Below are 26,722 nucleotides of genomic sequence, written 5' to 3' on the forward strand. Positions count from 1 at the left end.
GTGGCCTGTTGCTAAACAGACGGCGCTCTTCCATCAAGGGCTGTGCGATGAGCTCAAGGACGCCGTGGCTCATATTGACCCTCAACCCAAGACATGTGAGGGCCTTATCAACCTGGTATTACGGCTGGAACATAGGCTAAGTGAAAGAAAGGGGGATCATGGGAGAAAAGGAAAATCCCTTCCATCCTATGTGACAGTGGGAAGTCCTGAAACTTCCACCGCATCCAAGGGAGAACCCAAGGACATCAGCGCAATACGAGCAAGCCTCACAGCCACGGAGAAAGAGTCACGCCGTAAACAAGGATTGTGCCTATATTGTGGCAAAAAAGGCCACTACGTACGTAAATGCCCTGCCAAACCGAAGACGTCACGTTATCGGGCCAACCGGTCGGTAACAGCCGTGGTGGACATACCGGCGGAAAACTAGAGGACTCCAAGACCAGAGAAGGGGCATCTCGGAGTCACTCATCCATCCCTTCACTTTCCAACTCGGTCACTAAGGGACAACGACACCTGTTTATCACGGTGCACGTGGGAGTGCATGACCAGTGGATACCCGTTGTGGCCATGGTGGATTCAGGGGCCACTGGCATGTTTATGGACCACAACGAGGCATGCAGGCTAGGACTAGTGCTTCTTCCCAAAGCAGTACCCGAAGACGTCTATGCGGTAGACGGAAGGCGATTGGTGACGGGGCCCATCGGACAGCACACGGGGGTCCTTCCGATGAGATATGGGAGGAACCATTTGGAACAAATCGATTTTAACATCATCCGAGCGCCCCAATATGGCGTCATATTGGGATTACCGTGGCTACAGAAACACAACCCCTTTGTGGATTGGCCAACACATCGCATCGAAATGACGTCACCGTATTGCATCCTGCATTGTGGAATAAGAACGGAATCCCTTGACGCAGATGAGAGCGGGAGTCAGACGGTGGCTACAGCGGCAGAAAAAGATGTGGCTCTCCCCCAGGCTTATCACAGTTTTGAGGATGTATTTGATGAGGTGAAGGCGGAAGTGCTACCACCACATAGACAGTTTGACTGCCAGATCGACCTGGTGCCAGGGGCCAGCGTTCCCAGCGGCAGGCTGTATGCCCTGACGGAGCCTGAAAACGTGCATCTCCGGGGGTACCTGGATAAACTCCTCAAGCTAGGATTCATCCGCCCGTCCAAGTCTCCGGCCGCCTCGCCACTCTTCTTCATCCCGAAGGCTAATGGGGAGCTGAGAGCCTGTGTGGACTTTAGGGCATTGAATGCGATAACCATAAAAAATCGGTACCCCTTGCCTCTCATCAGTGTACTTCTGGAACAGGTCAAGAAAGCTCGTATCTACACCAAGTTGGATTTGAAAGGGGCATACCATCTGGTGCGCATGAGGGACGGAGACGAGTGGAAGACCGCCTTTAAGACCAGGTTCGGCCTTTTTGAGTACCTCGTCATGCCGTTCGGTCTGTGCAATGCCCCGGCAGCCTTTCAGTACTTTTTGAATGAGGTATTCAGAGAGGAGTTGGATATCTACGTGGTCGTATATATCGACGACATCCTCATCTATTCGTCCAGTGTGGAGGAGCACGTACACCACGTCAAAGCTGTGCTCCAAAAGCTGAGGGAAAACATGCTGTTTTGTAAACTCAGCAAGTGTGACTTCCACGTCACATCCGTGGAATTCCTCGGAGTGATGCTGAGTCCAGAGGGACAGGAGATGGCAGAACGAAAGATCAAGGCGGTGAAAGAATGGCCGGTGCCCCAAAGCGTGAAGGACGTCCAAAGTTTCATTGGCTTCGCCAACTTTTACAGGCGGTTTATAGATGGATTTTCAGGAGTGGTGGCCCCAATCACACAGCTACTGAGGAAGTCCAAGGAGTTTGTCTGGTCCCCTGAAGCGAACAAAGCCTTTGAGGCCCTGAAAAGCGCCTTTGGTAAGGCGCCGGTGTTGGCTCACCCCGATCCGGATCTCCCCTACGTGGTGGAAGCGGACGCGTCGGATGTGGCGCTGGGGGCTATCTTGTCCCAACGCAACCACGACACAGGGGTGCTTCATCCCGTTGCGTACATGTCCCGCAAACTCAACGACGCCGAACGCAACTACCATATTGCGGAGAAGGAGCTTCTCGCAATCAAGGACGCCTTCACCGAATGGAGGCATTGGTTGATGGGGGCAAGACATGTGGTATCGGTGTACACGGACCATCGGAACCTACAGTTCATGACGGCCACTAGACACCTTTCTCCCAGGCAGCTGCGGTGGATGATCTTCTTTGCGGGGTTCAACTTCCGCATCACATATCGGCCGGGGACGGAAAACCGGAAGGCGGACGCCCTGTCCCGTCAATCTGCAGTTAAGGAACCATTGCCTGCAACCGAGCGTTCCATCATTTCCCCGAGGATGGTATTGGGGGTTATCCAACCGGATACTTTCCTGAGGGGAATAAAGAGAGGGATCAGGTCATTCGCATGGCGGAGGTGGCTCCTCAGTCACAGAGAATGGCAGCTGAAGGACGGGATACCCCTGAAGGGCAGGTGCCTATTGATACCCACGCCTAGGCTAAGGAAACAAGCATTCATCTGGTGCCATGACTCTCCATGCGCAGGTCATTTGGGCTTTGAAAAAACGGTGGCTAGCATGGGACGGCATTTCTGGTGGCCAACCATGAGAGTGGATGTCAGGAGGTGGGGACAGGAGTGTCCTACGTGTGCTACCATGAAGGCCGACCATGGCCGAACCCAAGGGCTCTTACATCCACTTCCGACCCCGGATAGACCATGGGATAGCATATCACTGGACTTCGTGGTGGGCCTACCGGTAGACCAGGGGATGACGGCAATACTGGTGGTGGTGGATTACTTGACGAAAATGGGGCACTTCATCCCCTGCAAGAGAGTCCCTACGGCCGGGGAATTGGCGTCACTACTCCTAAAGAATGTGGTACGACTGCATGGATTACCTGGGGTGATCGGGTCGGACCGGGGGTCGCAGTTTACTGCGCAATTCTGGAAGACTTGGTGCACTGCGCTGCATGTTAAGACCGCCCTGTCCACCAGCTACCACCCTCAAACGGACGGCCAAACCGAGCGCCTGAACCAAACGCTCAAACAGTATCTGCGATGTTTTGTGGACCAGGGCAGGGAAGAATGGGTCGACTTGCTATGGGTTGCAGAGATAGCCTATAACAACGCCACTCACAGCTCCACACAGTCATCTCCGTTCTATAGCAACTATGGCCAACATCCCAGGTTCTTGCCATTTCTACATCCGTTCAGAGAGGACAGGATTCCCGCCACAGCGGACAGGGTGGCACACATAAAAGACACGTTGATGCGCTCAAGGGCTGTCCTAATAGAGGCCAAGAGAAGATACAAGGCTGCGGCAGATAGGAAGAGAAGGCCCGGGCCACTGTACCGCACTGGAGACTACGTCTGGATATCCACAAGAAACATGAGGTTTCGAAAGAACAGTGTGTTCCATCCCAAGTACATGGGCCCCTATCGAATTACCAAGTGTATGGGTCCCGTGAACGTGAAGGTGTGCTTGCCCCAGTCATTGCGGATACACCCTGTCTTTCATGTATCATTGCTCAAACCAGCACCCTCCAAGCCGTCTGGGACACCTAGGCCGGTATGCGTGGAGTCGGAGGTGGAGTATGAAGTGTCGGGCATACGGGCGTCCAAATGGCGCAGGGGGAAGCTGTGGTACCTGGTTGCGTGGAAAGGCTATGGCCCGGAGGAGCATTCATGGGAACCGGCTGAAGGGGTTCATGCTCCGCGCTTGGTCTCCTTGTTCCATCGGCGTTTTCCTGCCAGCGCTGGACCCGTGGGGAGCCGCTGTGAGGGAGGATGTACTGTCAAGAATTCCTGTCATACAAGGGAAACACGCCCTTATGTAAACAGGAGAGCTGTTACATAACTCAAGGGAAACACGCCCTTATGTAAACAGGAGAGCTGTTACATAACTCAAGGGAAACACGCCCTTATGTAAACAGGAGAGCTGTTACATAACTCAAGGGAAACACGCCCTTATGTAAACAGGAGAGCTGTTACATAACTCAAGGAAAACACGCCCTATAAAGGGAGGAACCGGGAGGTACAAGGCTGTCGGATATTGTGTTTACACCGACGTACCTGCTTCGTGAAGAGCAGTGTTCCGGAGTGGTGCTCCAGTAAGGCAAGAACGGAGGTAGGTCGAGTCGTTACTCCCTGGGCCGTGTCTTGCCCCATCGTCACCTGTGAAGGACCCGGAAGCTCTACCGGTCAACCATTGAGCTTCGCTTTTTGACTCGGCTGAGTCCAAGCGCAGTGGCGCTTTTGCTGGTTGGAGTCGTAACTCCCAGCCCGACCAGAGACACAGGGACTGCCAGCTGTAACGCACACCAGGAGGTGTTTGCCGCGTTACAGACTCGGAAGTCCACAAGATCGATCGAGCGGCTGCTCTCGGTTCAGTCTTCTTGCTTGTGATTGGGGTATCGGTGACGCATCACCAGGAGGTGACTCCGCGTCCCGGTGCAGTCTGAGGAAGAGGTTGAGCGGCTGCTCCCTTCAGGTAGAGACCCCGGCTGGGTGTTTCCCTGACTCCTCGATTCTCCCCAACACTCTTCGTGCCCCTCACAGCCTACCGATTGTCATTGTCGGCCATTTCATTTCTGCCCTCTGTTGGCATACGCCGGGATCGGCGTATATGCAGAGGACGGTTAGGACCATCCGTGCTGTGGGCTGGTAACGTACTTAGCCTGGAGGATTCCAGTGACTATAACTTTTGTTTGTTCTTTGTATTTTATTTGCCTTCATTAAAAGAACTAACCCTTCACAAGTGGTTGCGTCCTCATTGTCGTGTCTGTTAAACGATCCTGAGACGTTCAGGGCGTTACAAGAGTGAATACTGAAAACTTTTTGCCGGTAAATTTTTTTCAGTTGTTTATGGACGATGTGTTTTTGGAAGAGATTGTTGAGCAGACTAATTTGTATGCCGAGAGTTATGTATCAATGGGGTAACCCGGTAGACCACTGGACTCGGGTATAGCTAGGTACACAAAGAATTGTCACAGTGGAAACAAATTTGGAAATGTAAAAGAGCATACATTTGTTAGCAATTCAAACAAATTTAGCGACAACACCTATTACTTGCATGTATGATCATCATTTAATTGATTATCAAAGTTTTCAGTCAAACAGAAGATCAGCAATTTAAATCAAAGCCAAAAACATCACAATATCAACATTTTCAAAGATATATAGGTGTAAGGTACGTGATAGGTGCAAGATTTTGGGATTAGTGCAGGGCGTTGTGAGGGAGGGAGGTTGCGAAAAATTTAGGAACATCCACAATTCGTTGAAGAACCTAACCTGCCAGTTAAATGGCCACAAAATTTAAATCAGACAACACAGAATAAGACAGCAGTTGTACATTCACTGACAATCTCCTGTGTGGATTGAAGATAGAAGTAAGTCGACGTTTCGACCCCTATTAGAGCCAGCAAATTGGTTTGCTTGGAGTTGGGGTCTTCATCAGGACCAGGGAAAGGGCTTACACCTAGGAGCAAGGGTCAAAGATGAAAAAAACGTGAGGTGTGTCTATGGTAAACCATTATAATTAAGAGAGAAACAATGATAAAAATTACCAGCATCAGCAGCAAGCATCAAGCTGGAAAATTGGGAAGGGGCCAGTCATTGCTCCTGGGAAAAAGGAAAAGAGACGAGGAATACTAAAACCATACTTAAAAACACAACGAGTGTCAGTTAAACCTGAGTCACCAGAAATACTCACCCAAGGTGTAGTATTCCAATACTCGATAAGTGAGACAAGGGAAGGCTGAGTAAATCAGCACAGACACTGATCCATTGGTGTCCAAAGCTGGAAAGAAAGGGGGGGGGGGGGTTATTAATCTCCCACACTCGGATCCTGTCCGAGAACATAGCGCATATAAGGTTGATTAACTTAATATATTACGCGGGAAAAGGTGAGTGCGCGAAACAGAATTAAATCGCAGCGCATGTCAGGTGCGTCAATGGCCATTAACAGAACATACAGGAGTGTGGGGAAGACCATCTCCACATAGTGTGTGGCAGAACTCACTTATATAGTAACAGAACGGAGAGAGCCACTGAGTCCGTAGACTGCAACATACCTCGAGGGCCGCGCCGAGTGAACTGACAGCTAACCCTGGGCTTCGTCACATGACTATAAAAATACGGACTAGTCGCGCGCACAACCAGAATGGTTGCGCCTTGATTGGTGGAGACTCAGGGGTGTGTGTGGTCACGTGTTCGTATGTGATTACACATCGGAACCGGGCCGGCAGTCTTATAGCCGCAAGATTGCGTAGAAGAGAGAAGGAGGGAAGCGAAACCACAGAGGCTGCAGGCAGTAACATACCTCAAGGGCCGCGTGAGTCGGTCTGACAGCTAACCCTGAGCTGCGTCACATGATCATTTATATACCCAACAGACACGCGTGCACCCGGTGAGATTGTGCCCTGATTGGTGGAAATTCAGGGGTGTGTGGTGTTAACTGTGCTGATGTCAGCTCGTCTAAAGCAGGGACCGTTTGCTGGTTCTAGGTACATGACCACAGTACTAAAAAGCAATACAATAATATGGTTGCTGCAGTAAATGATACGGAAACAGCCATAATATTGGGCATAATTGATACATCCCTTGTTAACGCTCAAAGAACATACGGAATAACACAGGCGAATGACACCACTAAAAGGCACAGCAATTGAAGTGCACAATGGGTTTAAATGTAATTCAAAGGACATATAGCATCACATAAAACCACAGCAAATACCTTATGTAGTGGGGTTCACCATCAATTATACCAGACAATTTAAAAAGTATAGCCCACAATATCGTAGATGTTTAACCACTATTTATTAAAGATAGTTGGGTGAAGGTTGCGTCAAGTTCATTAAGGCCACAGAGGACAGAGTCAAAACGGTCCATCCACTTACACTCCCTGATGTTAAGAATTGAGGTGAGGTCTCCACCCCTAATACCCAGTGTTATGGCTTCAATTACCAGCCATCTTAACGATTCGGGGGAATGGTTACATGTATTAAAGTGGTCAACCATGGGTGCTCCAGGAGTGTTGCATCTAATCCTGCTACAGTGTTGTAGTATCCTACATTTCACTTTCTGGGTAGTCTGGCCTATGTAGATCTTGTTACAGGGGCAGACTATCGCGTAGATGACATTCTTAGTATTGCAATTGGTGAGCGTCTTTAAATCCACCGTGCAGTTGTTATGTTGGAACGTCTTTGTTTCAAGGGTCAAATTGCAGGCTTTGCACTGTCCACATTTGACATGGCCCGTGGGGGCTGGAAGATGCCAGAGCGATTCAATTGTTGGTCTAGGCTGTGTTTCCAAGAGTGATTTGACCACATGATCGCGGACATTTTTGCCTTTCTTGAAGGCATGCATTGGGGGTTCGGTGAGCTGTAGTTCTGCTGACACCAAGTGCCAATGTTTATTGACAATTTTGCGGATATCATTGCTCATGGTGTTAAAGGTCGTGACACATATAAGCCTGTTAGGATCATCCATCCGTGCTTTAGGAGTGAGGAGGAGGTCTCTATGATTGTACCAGGCTCTCTTGCGGGCCCTCTTGACAAGCCTCCGAGGGTAGCCGCGTTCAATCAGTCTGAGGATGAGGTCATTGGATTCCGTGAAAAAATCATCTTTTCTGGAACAGTTCCTCCTGATCCTCAGGAACTGTCCGAAAGGAAGGTTATCGCGTAGTCCTCTTGGGTGGTGACTTCCATACCTCAATAAGGTGTTTCTTTCCGTGGTTTTTCGGAACAGGGTTGTATACAGACAGTCGTCCATAGCCTTGATAGTGATGTCAAGGAAATCAATACTGGACTTGTCCTTGGTCATGGTAAACCGAATGTCAGCCGATCTATCATTCAGCCAAAGGAAAAACTCATCCAGTTCCTGGTCGTTGCCTGTCCAAATCATCAGGACGTCGTCGATATATCGTTTCCAATACTTGACTTTTTGCCTGAATGGGTTAGTGATATTACTGACAAAGGTCTGTTCAAAGTTGTCCATATACAGAATGGCCAGGTCTGGGGCAAAGCTGGCACCCATCGCCACGCCTTTTGTTTGCATGAAGAAGTCATTTTGAAAGAAAAAGAAATTCAGCGTCATTGCTATGTTGAGCAATTTAATGATGAAATCCGAGGGAACTTGCACCGGTTGGGTTCTTGTCTCCAAATATTTCAAAATCACCTCCAAAGCATGTCGTTGAGGGATACTTGTGTATAAAGACACAATGTCCAGTGTCACAAGAATTTGGGTGGCTGGATCAAAGGGCATCCCATCAACCAGATTAATAACTTGCATCGTGTCCCGCAGGTACGAATCTGTATTCTCTGCCAAAGGCTTCAAGAAGAAATCGATGTATTTACACAGGGGCTCAAGAATTGAGCCACACCCCGAGACTATGGGGCGGCCGGGTGGTCTTTCCTGGTTTTTATGTACCTTAGGTAAGGTGTAGATTGTCGGAAGACGAGGCTGAGGTTGATTCAAAAACTGGAACTCCAGGTTCGAAAGGAAGCCTTGGGCAAGGCCATCTTGGGTTACTCGAAGGATCATGGTACTGATCTTTTTCGTGGGATTTAGGTTGAGTCTGGTGTAGCTGATGCCATCATTCAATTGAGAGTAAAGTTCTTCTTTGTAGTTATCCACACTCTGTAGTACGATGGCTCCCCCCTTGTCAGCGGGTTTGATGACAATAGAATGGTTATTCCTCAAATCATCCAGGGCCTTTCGTTCCGCAGAGGTGACATTGTGTTTGACATACTTTCTAGTGGAGCATACTCCTAGTGCCTCCTTAAGTACAGTACTTTCGTAGGTCAAAATCCGATGTGAAACCATCTGAGAGGTAGGTGTAAATGTAGAGGGAGTGCGTAGGCCAGTGCATGATGTAGTCGTACTCACAGGAGCCTGACGAAAGAAGTAGCGTAACCGTATCTTTCGAAAAAACCGGTGCAACTCAGTCTGTAGGTTGAATTTATTGGGATAGGTTGTAGGAACATATGATAGGCCTTTACTCAGAATCCGGTGTTCATCATCGGTAAGTATATGATCAGACAGGTTCATAATGGGGTCTTTTGATGTGCCTACCAGCGATAGACTCGACGTCTCGTTTGAATTTCCCCATGTGGTTCCTGAGGGAAGTGTACCTGCTTCTGGGCAGTATTCATCCCTTGTGGTTGAGCTCTGTCCCAAACCTGGGCTTGTTGCAGGCGGCCGCGTCCGCGTCCCCTGTTCCAATTCCAATTCGCATTTCTTCCCCTGGGTGGTCGCCATTGTCGGTCTTCTAAAAAAGCCGGTCCAGAGGGTGGGTAATAGGCAGTATCCTGAGGTTGGTACCCTGTGTAGCTCCCTGCTTGTTCTCCCTCACTGCCTGTGGAGCCAGACGACTCCGAGAAATTCGTGAATCTACGGGTGCCTCGATAACCCCCTCTCCCTCTGTTGAAGAAACGACCTTGTTGGTCTTGTTTGTAGTAATCTTCCTGTAGGTATGGGTAGGTCAATTTCTTATCATAAAAACGGACGTCTTTAGAAAGTTTGTCCAGTTTCTTGGTTTGTGTGTTAACATCAAATTCCTTGATGGTTTTCTCAAGGCGTTCTAGGCAATCTTGCGGCTATAAGACTCCCGGCCCGGTTCCGATGTGTAATCACATACGAACACGTGACCACACACACCCCTGAGTCTCCACCAATCAAGGCGCAACCATTCTGGTTGTGCGCGCGACTAGTCCGTATTTTTATAGTCATGTGACGAAGCCCAGGGTTAGCTGTCAGTTCACTCGGCGCGGCCCTCGAGGTATGTTGCAGTCTACGGACTCAGTGGCTCTCTCCGTTCTGTTACTATATAAGTGAGTTCTGCCACACACTATGTGGAGATGGTCTTCCCCACACTCCTGTATGTTCTGTTAATGGCCATTGACGCACCTGACATGCGCTGCGATTTAATTCTGTTTCGCGCACTCACCTTTTCCCGCGTAATATATTAAGTTAATCAACCTTATATGCGCTATGTTCTCGGACAGGATCCGAGTGTGGGAGATTAATAACCCCCCCCCCCCTTTCTTTCCAGCTTTGGACACCAATGGATCAGTGTCTGTGCTGATTTACTCAGCCTTCCCTTGTCTCACTTATCGAGTATTGGAATACTACACCTTGGGTGAGTATTTCTGGTGACTCAGGTTTAACTGACACTCGTTGTGTTTTTAAGTATGGTTTTAGTATTCCTCGTCTCTTTTCCTTTTTCCCAGGAGCACTGACTGGCCCCTTCCCAATTTTCCAGCTTGATGCTTGCTGCTGATGCTGGTAATTTTTATCATTGTTTCTCTCTTAATTATAATGGTTTACCATAGACACACCTCACGTTTTTTTCATCTTTGACCCTTGCTCCTAGGTGTAAGCCCTTTCCCTGGTCCTGATGAAGACCCCAACTCCAAGCAAACCAATTTGCTGGCTCTAATAGGGGTCGAAACGTCGACTTACTTCTATCTTCAATCCACACAGGAGATTGTCAGTGAATGTACAACTGCTGTCTTATTCTGTGTTGTCTGATTTAAATTTTGTGGCCATTTAACTGGCAGGTTAGGTTCTTCAACGAATTGTGGATGTTCCTAAATTTTTCGCAACCTCCCTCCCTCACAACGCCCTGCACTAATCCCAAAATCTTGCACCTATCACGTACCTTACACCTATATATCTTTGAAAATGTTGATATTGTGATGTTTTTGGCTTTGATTTAAATTGCTGATCTTCTGTTTGACTGAAAACTTTGATAATCAATTAAATGATGATCATACATGCAAGTAATAGGTGTTGTCGCTAAATTTGTTTGAATTGCTAACAAATGTATGCTCTTTTACATTTCCAAATTTGTTTCCACTGTGACAATTCTTTGTGTACCTAGCTATACCCGAGTCCAGTGGTCTACCGGGTTACCCCATTGATACATAACTCTCTATAGTGCAGGCGCTGTCCTGCGAGGGTATTTATTTTTAACTATTTTTAACTCCTTTTCACTATGTTAGGCAATGAGACGCTATCATACACTGAGGAATACATCACCACACTTATTCAAGATCCCTCCAATCTATTCATTTCTTCAAATACCCCAAACATTGATGTGTCCCTTAATGAGAAGATCAACAAACTAGAGAGATTAGAGAAGAAGCTGATCCGCACCAGGCTGCACGGCCATTTTTTGACCAAGTATTTACAGTCGAATGTCATACCGGTTGGTTTACAGGTTAAAAACGAACCAGCGATCTTTGTGGATCAACCAAAGTTCAAGGAGGGCTTCAGCTTCGTGGCTAACAACTGTTCGCGCCACTGGATGGTCCTTGGAGTGGAGACTGCCCTTGAACAGGTGGAATTATTGATGAAGGAGATTGCTGATTTAAAGCGGGACATTTCTACAGATAATGCTCTAACGAATGCCAAGGAGGCTCTAGAACGCCTTGAGAAAACCATCAAGGAATTTGATGTTAACACACAAACCAAGAAACTGGACAAACTTTCTAAAGACGTCCGTTTTTATGATAAGAAATTGACCTACCCATACCTACAGGAAGATTACTACAAACAAGACCAACAAGGTCGTTTCTTCAACAGAGGGAGAGGGGGTTATCGAGGCACCCGTAGATTCACGAATTTCTCGGAGTCGTCTGGCTCCACAGGCAGTGAGGGAGAACAAGCAGGGAGCTACACAGGGTACCAACCTCAGGATACTGCCTATTACCCACCCTCTGGACCGGCTTTTTTAGAAGACCGACAATGGCGACCACCCAGGGGAAGAAATGCGAATTGGAATTGGAACAGGGGACGCGGACGCGGCCGCCTGCAACAAGCCCAGGTTTGGGACAGAGCTCAACAACAAGGGATGAATACTGCCCAGAAGCAGGTACACTTCCCTCAGGAACCACATGGGGAAATTCAAACGAGACGTCGAGTCTATCGCTGGTAGGCACATCAAAAGACCCCATTATGAACCTGTCTGATCATATACTTACCGATGATGAACACCGGATTCTGAGTAAAGGCCTATCATATGTTCCTACAACCTATCCCAATAAATTCAACCTACAGACTGAGTTGCACCGGTTTTTTCGAAAGATACGGTTACGCTACTTCTTTCGTCAGGCTCCTGTGAGTACGACTACATCATGCACTGGCCTACGCACTCCCTCTACATTTACACCTACCTCTCAGATGGTTTCACATCGGATTTTGACCTACGAAAGTACTGTACTTAAGGAGGCACTAGGAGTATGCTCCACTAGAAAGTATGTCAAACACAATGTCACCTCTGCGGAACGAAAGGCCCTGGATGATTTGAGGAATAACCATTCTATTGTCATCAAACCCGCTGACAAGGGGGGAGCCATCGTACTACAGAGTGTGGATAACTACAAAGAAGAACTTTACTCTCAATTGAATGATGGCATCAGCTACACCAGACTCAACCTAAATCCCACGAAAAAGATCAGTACCATGATCCTTCGAGTAACCCAAGATGGCCTTGCCCAAGGCTTCCTTTCGAACCTGGAGTTCCAGTTTTTGAATCAACCTCAGCCTCGTCTTCCGACAATCTACACCTTACCTAAGGTACATAAAAACCAGGAAAGACCACCCGGCCGCCCCATAGTCTCGGGGTGTGGCTCAATTCTTGAGCCCCTGTGTAAATACATCGATTTCTTCTTGAAGCCTTTGGCAGAGAATACAGATTCGTACCTGCGGGACACGATGCAAGTTATTAATCTGGTTGATGGGATGCCCTTTGATCCAGCCACCCAAATTCTTGTGACACTGGACATTGTGTCTTTATACACAAGTATCCCTCAACGACATGCTTTGGAGGTGATTTTGAAATATTTGGAGACAAGAACCCAACCGGTGCAAGTTCCCTCGGATTTCATCATTAAATTGCTCAACATAGCAATGACGCAGAATTTCTTTTTCTTTCAAAATGACTTCTTCATGCAAACAAAAGGCGTGGCGATGGGTGCCAGCTTTGCCCCAGACCTGGCCATTCTGTATATGGACAACTTTGAACAGACCTTTGTCAGTAATATCACTAACCCATTCAGGCAAAAAGTCAAGTATTGGAAACGATATATCGACGACGTCCTGATGATTTGGACAGGCAACGACCAGGAACTGGATGAGTTTTTCCTTTGGCTGAATGATAGATCGGCTGACATTCGGTTTACCATGACCAAGGACAAGTCCAGTATTGATTTCCTTGACATCACTATCAAGGCTATGGACGACTGTCTGTATACAACCCTGTTCCGAAAAACCACGGAAAGAAACACCTTATTGAGGTATGGAAGTCACCACCCGAGAGGACTACGCGATAACCTTCCCTTCGGACAGTTCCTGAGGATCAGGAGGAACTGTTCCAGAAAAGATGATTTTTTCACGGAATCCAATGACCTCATCCTCAGACTGATTGAACGCGGCTACCCTCGGAGGCTTGTCAAGAGGGCCCGCAAGAGAGCCTGGTACAATCATAGAGACCTCCTCCTCACTCCTAAAGCACGGATGGATGATCCTAACAGGCTTATATGTGTCACGACCTTTAACACCATGAGCAATGATATCCGCAAAATTGTCAATAAACATTGGCACTTGGTGTCAGCAGAACTACAGCTCACCGAACCCCCAATGCATGCCTTCAAGAAAGGCAAAAATGTCCGCGATCATGTGGTCAAATCACTCTTGGAAACACAGCCTAGACCAACAATTGAATCGCTCTGGCATCTTCCAGCCCCCACGGGCCATGTCAAATGTGGACAGTGCAAAGCCTGCAATTTGACCCTTGAAACAAAGACGTTCCAACATAACAACTGCACGGTGGATTTAAAGACGCTCACCAATTGCAATACTAAGAATGTCATCTACGCGATAGTCTGCCCCTGTAACAAGATCTACATAGGCCAGACTACCCAGAAAGTGAAATGTAGGATACTACAACACTGTAGCAGGATTAGATGCAACACTCCTGGAGCACCCATGGTTGACCACTTTAATACATGTAACCATTCCCCCGAATCGTTAAGATGGCTGGTAATTGAAGCCATAACACTGGGTATTAGGGGTGGAGACCTCGGCTCAATTCTTAACATCAGGGAGTGTAAGTGGATGGACCGTTTTGACTCTGTCCTCTGTGGCCTTAATGAACTTGACGCAACCTTCACCCAACTATCTTTAATAAATAATGGTTAAACATCTACGATATTGTGGGCTATACTTTTTAAATTGTCTGGTATAATTGATGGTGAACCCCACTACATAAGGTATTTGCTGTGGTTTTATGTGATGCTATATGTCCTTTGAATTACATTTAAACCCATTGTGCACTTCAATTGCTGTGCCTTTTAGTGGTGTCATTCGCCTGTGTTATTCCGTATGTTCTTTGAGCGTTAACAAGGGATGTATCAATTATGCCCAATGTTATGGCTGTTTCCGTATCATTTACTGCAGCAACCATAATATTGTATTGCTTTTTAGTACTGTGGTCATGTACCTAGAACCAGCAAACGGTCCCTGCTTTAGACGAGCTGACATCAGCACAGTTAACACCACACACCCCTGAATTTCCACCAATCAGGGCACAATCTCACCGGGTGCACGCGCGTCTGTTGGGTATATAAATGATCATGTGACGCAGCTCAGGGTTAGCTGTCAGACCGACTCACGCGGCCCTTGAGGTATGTTACTGCCTGCAGCCTCTGTGGTTTCGCTTCCCTCCTTCTCTCTTCTACGCAATCTTGCGGCTATAAGACTCCCGGCCCGGTTCCGATGTGTAATCACATACGAACACGTGACCACACACACCCCTGAGTCTCCACCAATCAAGGCGCAACCATTCTGGTTGTGCGCGCGACTAGTCCGTATTTTTATAGTCATGTGACGAAGCCCAGGGTTAGCTGTCAGTTCACTCGGCGCGGCCCTCGAGGTATGTTGCAGTCTACGGACTCAGTGGCTCTCTCCGTTCTGTTACTATATAAGTGAGTTCTGCCACACACTATGTGGAGATGGTCTTCCCCACACTCCTGTATGTTCTGTTAATGGCCATTGACGCACCTGACATGCGCTGCGATTTAATTCTGTTTCGCGCACTCACCTTTTCCCGCGTAATATATTAAGTTAATCAACCTTATATGCGCTATGTTCTCGGACAGGATCCGAGTGTGGGAGATTATTAACCCCCCCCCCCCTTTCTTTCCAGCTTTGGACACCAATGGATCAGTGTCTGTGCTGATTTACTCAGCCTTCCCTTGTCTCACTTATCGAGTATTGGAATACTACACCTTGGGTGAGTATTTCTGGTGACTCAGGTTTAACTGACACTCGTTGTGTTTTTAAGTATGGTTTTAGTATTCCTCGTCTCTTTTCCTTTTTCCCAGGAGCACTGACTGGCCCCTTCCCAATTTTCCAGCTTGATGCTTGCTGCTGATGCTGGTAATTTTTATCATTGTTTCTCTCTTAATTATAATGGTTTACCATAGACACACCTCACGTTTTTTTCATCTTTGACCCTTGCTCCTAGGTGTAAGCCCTTTCCCTGGTCCTGATGAAGACCCCAACTCCAAGCAAACCAATTTGCTGGCTCTAATAGGGGTCGAAACGTCGACTTACTTCTATCTTCAATCCACACAGGAGATTGTCAGTGAATGTACAACTGCTGTCTTATTCTGTGTTGTCTGATTTAAATTTTGTGGCCATTTAACTGGCAGGTTAGGTTCTTCAACGAATTGTGGATGTTCCTAAATTTTTCGCAACCTCCCTCCCTCACAACGCCCTGCACTAATCCCAAAATCTTGCACCTATCACGTACCTTACACCTATATATCTTTGAAAATGTTGATATTGTGATGTTTTTGGCTTTGATTTAAATTGCTGATCTTCTGTTTGACTGAAAACTTTGATAATCAATTAAATGATGATCATACATGCAAGTAATAGGTGTTGTCGCTAAATTTGTTTGAATTGCTAACAAATGTATGCTCTTTTACATTTCCAAATTTGTTTCCACTGTGACAATTCTTTGTGTACCTAATTTGTATGCCGAACAGTTTTTGAGGGACAACAGTGCCAGACTTAGGCCCTACTCTAGAGCTACCCGGTGGACTCCCACAAATGTTGAAGAGATGAAGAAGTTCTTGGGTTTAACTTTTTTGATGGGCTTGCTAAGGAAGCCATCAATGTCTTCATATTGGTCTAGCAGTCCCTTGATGGCAACGTCTATTTTTCCGGCAGTCATGACTCGTGACAGGTATTTGCTTCTGCTTTGGATGATGCATTTTGTTGATAATGGTTTAGCGTTGCCACGAGATCACCCTGACTGTGACCGTCTTTTTAAGATTAGGCCTGTCCTTGATCAGTTTGTTGATCGATTTTCTGAGATTTATGCCCCTGGGAAAGAAATTGCAGTGGATGAGTCTTTGGTGTTGTTCAAGGGCCGCTTGGTTTTTAGGCAATACATTCCTAGTAAGAGGGCACGCTATGGAATAAAGCTGTATATGCTGTGTGACAGTAGGACTGGATATGTCTCTAATTTCAGGGTGTACACCGGTAAGGAATCTAGGATTAACCTCCCTGGTTGTCCGTCCACTTTTGGAGTGACTGAGAAAATTGTTTGGGAACTTGGTAGAGGATTTTTTAACAAAGGCCACCATTTATATGTAGATAACTTCTACACTGGTGTGCGGTTGTTCAGGGAATTGGCCAAAGTGGACACTCTTGCTTGTGGCACAATCCGCTCTAACCGTAAAGGTTTCCCGAAAGAACTTGTTTGTCAAAAGCTTGTGCGGGGACAGTGCAGTGCGTTGCGTTGCCAGGAGCTTCTTGCTGTGAATTTTACAGACAGGAGAGATGTCTACATGCTGACTACCATCCATGATGAAAGCACTGCACCTGTGACTGTTTGGGGTCAGGTCGCTGAAGCGCGCAAACCTGTGTGCATTTTAGACTATAATAGGCACATGGGTGGTGTTGACAGAGTAGATCAGAGGTTGGAACCTTACACTGCTCTTCGTAAGGCTTACATTTGGTACAAGAAGTTGGCTATCCATCTTTTCCACTTGGCAATGTTTAATGCTTTTGTTGTGTTCCAGCATTCTTGCCCTGAGTCAAAGATGACTTTTGCTAAGTTTCAGGAGTCTGTAATAGGCAGCCTTGTTGTAGTGGAACAGGCAAGTGTTCCTAGAGTTGGAGTGGTGGAGGATGTTGCTAGATTGAAAGAACGCCACTTTCCAGATCACATTCCTCCCACACCCGCAAAAGATTTTCCCAGTAGGAGATGTAGAGTCTGTTGGCGAAGAGGTTCGCGGAAGGAGAGTCGTATGTACTGCCCCGACTGTCCTTCTCATCCTGCACTGTGTCTCCCTGCTTGTTTTAGAGCGTACCACACGCGAAAGAATTTTTGGGAGCATTCATGAGTGGTTAAGTGAACTGCCTGGTCTGTATTCTTTGGATAATTTGATTCTGTTTCAAGGTTGGTGTTAGTGCAATGTATTTAGTTGCTGATTTTCTGTTAGAAGATTTGTATCTATTTGCGGTTTGTTTTTGTTTTTATTTTTTTCCCAAAAAATCCTACATGTGATGGCGGTGTGTGTAGGCTTGCGCTTGGCTGTTGGTGTGTGTGGACTGGCACTTGGTTGGTGGTGTGCGTGGAATGGTGCTTGGCTGGCGGTGTGCGTGGTCTGGCGGTGTGCGTGGACTGGCGGTCTGCGTGGACTGGTGCGTGGCTGGTGGTGTGCGTGGACTGGAGCTTGGCTGGCGGTGTGCGTGGAATGGTGCTTGGCTGGCGGTGTGCGTGGACTGGTACTTGGCTGGCGGTGTGCGTGGACTGGTGGTGTGTGTGGACTGGTGCTTGGCTGGTGGTGTCCGTGGACTGGAGCTTGGCTGGTGGTGTGCATGGACTGGAGCTTGGCTGGCGGTGTGCGTGGAATGGTGCTTGGCTGGTGGTGTGCGTGGACTGGTACTTGGCTGGCGGTGTGCGTGGACTGGTGGTGTGTGCGGACTGGTGCTTGGCTGGTGGTGTCCGTGGAGTGGAGCTTGGCTGGCAGTGTGCGTGGATTGGCGATTGGCTGCCGGTGTGCCTGGACTGGCGATTGGCTGGCGGTGTGCCTGGACTGGCGATTGGCTGGTGGTGTGCCTGGACTGGCGCTTGGCTAGCGGTGTGCGTGGACTGGTGTTTGGCTAGCGGTGTGTGTGGACTGGTGCTTGTCTGGCTGTGTGTGAGTAGTGACTTTCTGCTGGTCACTACACACACTGCTAGCTGAGTGCCACTCCACGCAATCCATCAGCCTGTGTAGTTGCTGGGTCTGGATTGTGGGCGTGTGAAAGTGATGGGCCCTTGAATGGCACTGTGTGCTGGTGTGAGTTTTGTTATGTGATGGGCCCGCGGCTGGCGGTGTGAATGGTTTTGTATGTCTCACACGTATGAAAGGTGTATAAATGGCCTGTAAAGAGGTTGGTGCCTTGTCGTGGCTTTACAGCTCACGAGCTGTGAGTCAATGGTTCAGTTTCTCGCCCTTTCAATTATTACCAGTGCATTTCATTTATGTGAAATCACTTGCTAATACAATTGTATCTACTGAACCATCACTCACGCTCGTGCCAAATCCAACCAGTATGTGTGTGTGCTTGCGGATTAGATGGCTGTGCAGTAATATTTGTCTTTCTGAAGCAGGGTGTACCTTGTCCCATTTTGGTGAATTTTGTAATGTGTTGCTTTTGTGCCTGGTGGTGCAAATGGTCTTGTTTGTATCACGTATGAAAGGTGTGTGAATGGCCTGTAAAGTGGTTGGTGCCTTGACGTGGCTTTCCAGCTCACGAGCTGCGAGTCATTGGTTTGGTTTTTTGTGAATTTAATTATTGACAGTGCATTTCATTTTTGTGAAATCTCTTGTTAATAAAATTTAATACACTGAACCATGACTCGCCCTCGTGCCAAATCCAACCAGTATGTGTGTGTGTTTGAGGAATAGATGGTTGTGCAGGAATCTTTGTCTTTAGTTTCTCTGCCAAGGTACACTTTCCATGCAAGAATAACCCACCAACTGTAGATATTGTCGAAAACCCATGGGAGCTCATGTTGATGTCTCTCTTGTGAATTCAAAAAAATTTTTTATCCCCAATGTCCTGCAAACCTCAAAATGTCTGCCACATTTTCTTTGCAATATTATTCCAAAATTCTCACGCTGTAGGAACAATAGTTAATCTGGTTTTGCAAGGGGGGTCACTTTGGTTTTTGGCCATCTAGGGAAACCTACCAAACCCACACATTTCTGAAAACTAGACACCCGGCGGCTTCCAAGGAAGTATGGCTTGCGTGGATCGCCCAACGTTTCCTTACCCAGAATCCCCTGCAAACCTCAATTTTAGCTGAAAAAATCACTTTTTTCACACATTTTGGGGTGGGAAAGTTGTGGCATCACCGGGCTCACACAAATTTACCACCACCCAGCGTTCCTCCAGGTCTCCCGGTAAAAATGGTGCCTCACTTGTGTGGGAGGCCCAAGTACCCGCGGCAGGCAAGGGCCCAAAACGTATTGAGGCGACATCAAAATGGCCTATCGCAAAACCACCTGGTTTTGCAAAGGGGGTCACTTTGGTTTTTGGCCCGGTGCTCGGCGGCCATCTAGGGAAACCTATTAAACCCATGCATTTCTGAAAACTAGACACCCGGCGGCTTCCAGGGAGGTATGGCTTGCGTGGATCCCCCAACGTTTCCTTACCCAGAATCCCCTGCAAACCTCAATTTTAGCTGAAAAAATCACTTTTTTCACACATTTTGGGGTGGGAAAGTTGTGGCATCACCGGGCTCACACAAATTTACCACCACCCAGCGTTCCCCCAGGTCTCCCGGTAAAAATGGTGCCTCACTTGTGTGGGAGGTCCAAGTACCCGTGGCAGGCAAGGGCCCAAAACATAGTGAGGCGACATCAAAATGGCCTATCGCAAAACCACCTGGTTTTGCAAAGGGGGTCACTTTGGTTTTTGGCCCGGTGCTCGGCGGCCATCTAGGGAAACCTACCAAACCCACACATTTCTGAAAACTAGACACCCGGTGGCTTCCAGGGAGGTATGGCTTGCATGGATCCCCCAACGTTTCCTTACCCAGAATCCCCTGCAAACCTCAATTTTAGCTGAAAAAATCACTTTTTTCACACATTTTGGGGTGGGAAACTTGTGGCATCACCGGGCTCACACAGATTTACCACCACCCAGCGTTCCCCCAGGTCTCCCGGTAAAAATGGTGCCTCACTTGTGTGGGAGGCCCAAGTACCCGCGGCAGGCAAGGGCCCAAAACGCAGTGAGGCGACATCAAAATGGCCTATCGCAAAACCACCTGGTTTTGCAAGGGGGGTCACTTAGGTTTTTGGCCCGGTGCTCGGCGGCCATCTAGGGAAACCTACCAAACCCACGCATTTCTGAAAACTAGACACCCGGCGGCTTCCAGGGAGGTATGGCTTGCGAGGATCCCCCAACGTTTCCTTACCCAGAATCCCCTGCAAACCTCAATTTTAGCTGAAAAAATCACTTTGTTCACACATTTTGGGGTGGGAAAGTTGTGGCATCACCGGGCTCACACAAATTTACCACCACCCAGCGTTCCCCCGGGTCTCCCGGTAAAAATGGTGCCTCACTTGTGTGGGAGGCCCAAGTACCCACGGCAGGCAAGGGCCCAAAACGCAGTGAGGCGACATCAAAATGGCCTATCGCAAAACCACCTGGTTTTGCAAGGGGGGTCACTTAGGTTTTTGGCCCGGTGCTCGGCGGCCAACTAGGGAAACCTATCAAACCCACGCATTTCTGAAAACTAGACACCCGGCGGCTTCCAGGGAGGTATGGCTTGCATGGATCCCCCGTTTCCTTACCCGGAATCCCCTGCAAACCTCAATTTTAGCTGAAAAAATCACTTTTTTCACACACTTTGAGGTGGGAAAGCTATGGCATCACCGGGCTCACACAAATTTACCACCACCCAGCATTCCCCCAGGTCTCCTGGTAAAAATGGTGCCTCACTTGTGTGGGAGGCCCAAGTAGCCGCGGCAGGCATGGGCCCAAAACGTAGTGAGGCGACATCAAAATGGCCTATCGCAAAACCACCTGGTTTTGCAAGGGGGGTCACTTTGGTTTTAGGCCCGGTGCTCGGCGGCCATCTAGGGAAACCTACCAAACCCACACATTTCTGAAAACTAGACACCCGGCGGCTTCCAGGGAGGTATGGCTTGCGTGGATCCCCCAACGTTTCCTTACCCAGAATCCCCTGCAAACCTCAATTTTAGCTGAAAAATCACTTTTTTCACACATTTTGGGGTGGGAAAGTTGTGGCATCACCGGGCTCACACAAATTTACCACCACCCAGCGTTCCCCCAGGTCTCCCGGTACAAATGGCGCCTCACTTGTGTGGGAGGCCCAAGTACCCGCGGCAGGCAAGGGCCCAAAACGTAGTGAGGCGACATCAAAATGGCCTATCGCAAAACCACCTGGTTTTGCAAGGGGGGTCACTTTGGTTTTTGGCCATCTAGGGAAACCTACCAAACCCACACATTTCTGAAAACTAGACACCCGGCGGCTTCCAAGGAAGTATGGCTTGCGTGGATCGCCCAACGTTTCCTTACCCAGAATCCCCTGCAAACCTCAATTTTAGCTGAAAAAATCACTTTTTTCACACATTTTGGGGTGGGAAAGTTGTGGCATCACCGGGCTCACACAAATTTACCACCACCCAGCGTTCCTCCAGGTCTCCCGGTAAAAATGGTGCCTCACTTGTGTGGGAGGCCCAAGTACCCGCGGCAGGCAAGGGCCCAAAACGTATTGAGGCGACATCAAAATGGCCTATCGCAAAACCACCTGGTTTTGCAAAGGGGGTCACTTTGGTTTTTGGCCCGGTGCTCGGCGGCCATCTAGGGAAACCTATTAAACCCATGCATTTCTGAAAACTAGACACCCGGCGGCTTCCAGGGAGGTATGGCTTGCGTGGATCCCCCAACGTTTCCTTACCCAGAATCCCCTGCAAACCTCAATTTTAGCTGAAAAAATCACTTTTTTCACACATTTTGGGGTGGGAAAGTTGTGGCATCACCGGGCTCACACAAATTTACCACCACCCAGCGTTCCCCCAGGTCTCCCGGTAAAAATGGTGCCTCACTTGTGTGGGAGGTCCAAGTACCCGCGGCAGGCAAGGGCCCAAAACATAGTGAGGCGACATCAAAATGGCCTATCGCAAAACCACCTGGTTTTGCAAAGGGGGTCACTTTGGTTTTTGGCCTGGTGCTCGGCGGCCATCTAGGGAAACCTACCAAACCCACACATTTCTGAAAACTAGACACCCGGTGGCTTCCAGGGAGGTATGGCTTGCATGGATCCCCCAACGTTTCCTTACCCAGAATCCCCTGCAAACCTCAATTTTAGCTGAAAAAATCACTTTTTTCACACATTTTGGGGTGGGAAACTTGTGGCATCACCGGGCTCACACAAATTTACCACCACCCAGCGTTCCCCCAGGTCTCCCAGTAAAAATGGTGCCTCACTTGTGTGGGAGGCCCAAGTACCCGCGGCAGGCAAGGGCCCAAAACGCAGTGAGGCGACATCAAAATGGCCTATCGCAAAACCACCTGGTTTTGCAAGGGGGGTCACTTAGGTTTTTGGCCCGGTGCTCGGCGGCCATCTAAGGAAACCTACCAAACCCACGCATTTCTGAAAACTAGACACCCGGCGGCTTCCAGGGAGGTATGGCTTGCGAGGATCCCCCAACGTTTCCTTACCCAGAATCCCCTGCAAACCTCAATTTTAGCTGAAAAAATCACTTTGTTCACACATTTTGGGGTGGGAAAGTTGTGGCATCACCGGGCTCACACAAATTTACCACCACCCAGCGTTCCCCCGGGTCTCCCGGTAAAAATGGTGCCTCACTTGTGTGGGAGGCCCAAGTACCCACGGCAGGCAAGGGCCCAAAACGCAGTGAGGCGACATCAAAATGGCCTATCGCAAAACCACCTGGTTTTGCAAGGGGGGTCTCTTTGGTTTTAGGCCCGGTGCTCGGCGGCCATCTAGGGAAACCTACCAAACCCACACATTTCTGAAAACTAGACACCCGGCGGCTTCCAGGGAGGTATGGCTTGCATGGATCCCCCGTTTCCTTACCCGGAATCCCCTGCAAACCTCAATTTTAGCTGAAAAAATCACTTTTTTCACACACTTTGGGGTGGGAAAGTTATGGCATCACCGGGCTCACACAAATTTACCACCACCCAGCGTTCCCCCAGGTCTCCCGGTACAAATGGCGCCTCACTTGTGTGGAAGGCCCAAGTACCCGCGGCAGGCAAGGGCCCAAAACGTAGTGAGGCGACATCAAAATGGCCTATCGCAAAACCACCTGGTTTTGCAAGGGGGGTCACTTTGGTTTTTGGCCCGGTGCTCGGCGGCCATCTAGGGAAACCTACCAAACCCATGCATTTCTGAAAACTAGACACCCGGCGGCTTCCAGGGAGGTATGGCTTGCATGGATCCCCCAACGTTTCCTTACCCAGAATCCCCTGCAAACCTCAATTTTAGCTGAAAAAATAACTTTTTTCACACATTTTGGGGTGGGAAACTTGTGGCATCACCGGGCTCACACAGATTTACCACCACCCAGCGTTCCCCCAGGTCTCCCGGTAAAAATGGTGCCTCACTTGTGTGGGAGGCCCAAGTACCCACGGCAGGCAAGGGCCCAAAACGCAGTGAGGCGACATAAAAATGGCCTATCGCAAAACGACCTGGTTTTGCAAGGGGGGTCACTTAGGTGTTTGGCCCGGTGCTCGGCGGCCATCGAGGGAATCCTACCAAACCCATGCATTTCTGAAAACTAGACACCCGGCGGCTTCCAGGGAGGTACGGCTTGCATGGATCCCCCAACGTTTCCTTTCCCAGAATCCCCTGCAAACCTCAATTTTAGCTGAAAAAATCACTTTTTTCACACATTTTGGGGTGGGAAAGTAGTGGCATCACAGGGCTCACACAAATTTACCACCACCCAGCGTTCCTCCAGGTCTCCCGGTAAAAATGGTGCCTCACTTGTGTGGGAGGCCCAAGTACCCGCGGCAGGCAAGGGCCCAAAACGTATTGAGGCGACATCAAAATGGCCTATCGCAAAACCACCTGGTTTTGCAAGGGGGTCACTTTGGTTTTTGGCCTGGTGCTCGGCGGCCATCTAGGGAAACCTACCAAACCCATGCATTTCTGAAAACTAGACACCCGGCGGCTTCCAGGGAGGTATGGCTTGCGTGGATCCCCCAACGTTTCCTTACCCAGAATCCCCTGCAAACCTCAATTTTAGCTGAAAATATCACTTTTTTCACACACTTTGGGGTGGGAAAGTTTTGGCATCACTGGGCACACACAAATTTACCACCACCCAGCATTCCCCCAGGTCTCCTGGTAAAAATGGTGCCTCACTTGTGTGGGAGGCCCAAGTAGCTGCGGCAGGCAAGGGCCCAAAACGTAGTGGGGCGACATAAAAATGGCCTATCGCAAAACCACCTGGTTTGGCAAGGGGGGTCACTTTGGTTTTTGGCCCGGTGCTCGGCGGCCATCTAGGGAAACCTACCAAACCCACGCATTTCCGAAAAACTAGACACCCGGCGGCTTCCTGGGAGGTATGGCTTGCATGGATCCCCCAACGTTTCCTTACCCAGAATCCCCTGCAAACCTCAATTTAAGCTGAAAAAATCCCTTTTTTCACACATTTTGGGGTGGGAAACTTGTGGCATCACCGGGCTCACACAGATTTACCACCACCCAGCGTTCCCCCAGGTCTTCTGGTAAAAATGGTGCCTCACTTGTGTGGGAGGCCCAAGTACCCGCGGCAGGCAAGGGCCCAAAACGCAGTGAGGCGACATCAAAATGGCCTATCGCAAAACCACCTGGTTTTGCAAGGGGGGTCACTTAGGTTTTTGGCCCGCTGCTCGGCGGCCATCTAGGGAAACCTACCAAACCCATGCATTTCTGAAAACTAGACACCCGGCGGCTTCCAGGGAGGTATGGCTTGCGAGGATCCCCCAACGTTTCCTTACCCAGAATGCCCTGCAAACCTCAATTTTAGCTGAAAAAAGCACTTTTTTCACACATTTTGGGGTGGGAAAGTTGTGGCATCACCGGGCTCACACAAATTTACCACCACCCAGCGTTCCCCCAGGTCTCCCGGTAAAAATGGTGCCTCACTTGTGTGGGAGGCCCAAGTACCCACGGCAGGCAAGGGCCCAAAACGCAGTGAGGCGACATAAAAATGGCCTATCGCAAAACCACCTGGTTTTGCAAGGGGGGTCACTTAGGTTTTTGGCCCGGTGCTCGGCGGCCATCAAGGAAAACCTACCAAACCCATGCATTTCTGAAAACTAGACACCCGGCGGCTTCCAGGAAGGTACGGCTTGCATGGATCCCCCAACGTTTCCTTACCCAGAATCCCCTGCAAACCTCAATTTTTGCTGAAAAAATCACTTTTTTCACACATTTTGGGGTGGGAAAGTAGTGGCATCACAGGGCTCACACAAATTTACCACCACCCAGCGTTCCCCCAGGTCTCCCGGTAAAAATGGCGCCTCACTTGTGTGGGAGGCCCAAGTACCCGCGGCAGGCAAGGGCCCAAAACGTAGTGAGGCGACATCAAAATGGCCTATCGCAAAACCACCTGGTTTTGCAAGGGGGGTCACTTTGGTTTTTGGCCCGGTGCTCGGCGGCAAACTAGGGAAACCTACCAAACCCACGCATTTCTGAAAACTAGACACCCGGCGGCTTCCAGGGAGGTATGGCTTGCGTGGATCCCCCAACGTTTCCTTACCCAGAATCCCCTGCAAACCTCAATTTTAGCTGAAAAAAACACTTTTTTCAAACATTTTGGGGTGGGAAAGTTGTGGCATCACCGGGCTCACACAAATTTACCACCACCCAGCGTTCCTCCAGGTCTCCCGGTAAAAATGGTGCCTCACTTGTGTGGGAGGCCCACGTATCCGTGGCAGGCAAGGGCCCAAAACGTATTGAGGCGACATCAAAATGGCCTATGGCAAAACCACCTGGTTTTGCAAGGGGGGTCACTTTGGTTTTTGGCCCGGTGCTTGGCGGCCATCTATGGAAACCTACCAAACCCATGCATTTCTGAAAACTAGACACCCGGCGGCTTCCAGGGAGGTATGGCTTGCATGAATCCCCCAACGTTTCCTTACCCAGAATCCCCTGCAAACCTCAATTTTAGCTGAAAAAATCACTTTTTTCACACATTTTGGGGTGAGAAAGTTGTGGCATCACCGGGCTCACACAAATTTACCACCACCCAGCGTTCCCCCAGGTCTCCCGGTAAAAATGGTGCCTCACTTGTGTGGGAGGCCCAAGTACCCGCGGCAGGCAAGGGCCCAAAACGTAGTGAGGCGACATCAAAATGGCCTATCGCAAAACCACCTGGTTTTGCAAGGGGGGTCACTTTGGTTTTTGGCCCAGTGCTCGGCGGCCAACTAGGGAAACCTACCAAACCCATGCATTTCTGAAAACTAGACACCCGGCGGCTTCCAGGGAGGTATGGCTTGCGTGGATCCTCCAACGTTTCCTTACCCAGAATCCCCTGCAAACCTCAATTTTAGCTGAAAAAATCACTTTTTTCACACATTTTGGGGTGGGAAACTTGTGGCATCACCGGGCT

Source organism: Triturus cristatus, chromosome 3_2, assembly GCF_964204655.1.
Source record: "Triturus cristatus chromosome 3_2, aTriCri1.1, whole genome shotgun sequence".
Taxonomy (NCBI): Eukaryota; Metazoa; Chordata; class Amphibia; order Caudata; family Salamandridae; genus Triturus; species Triturus cristatus.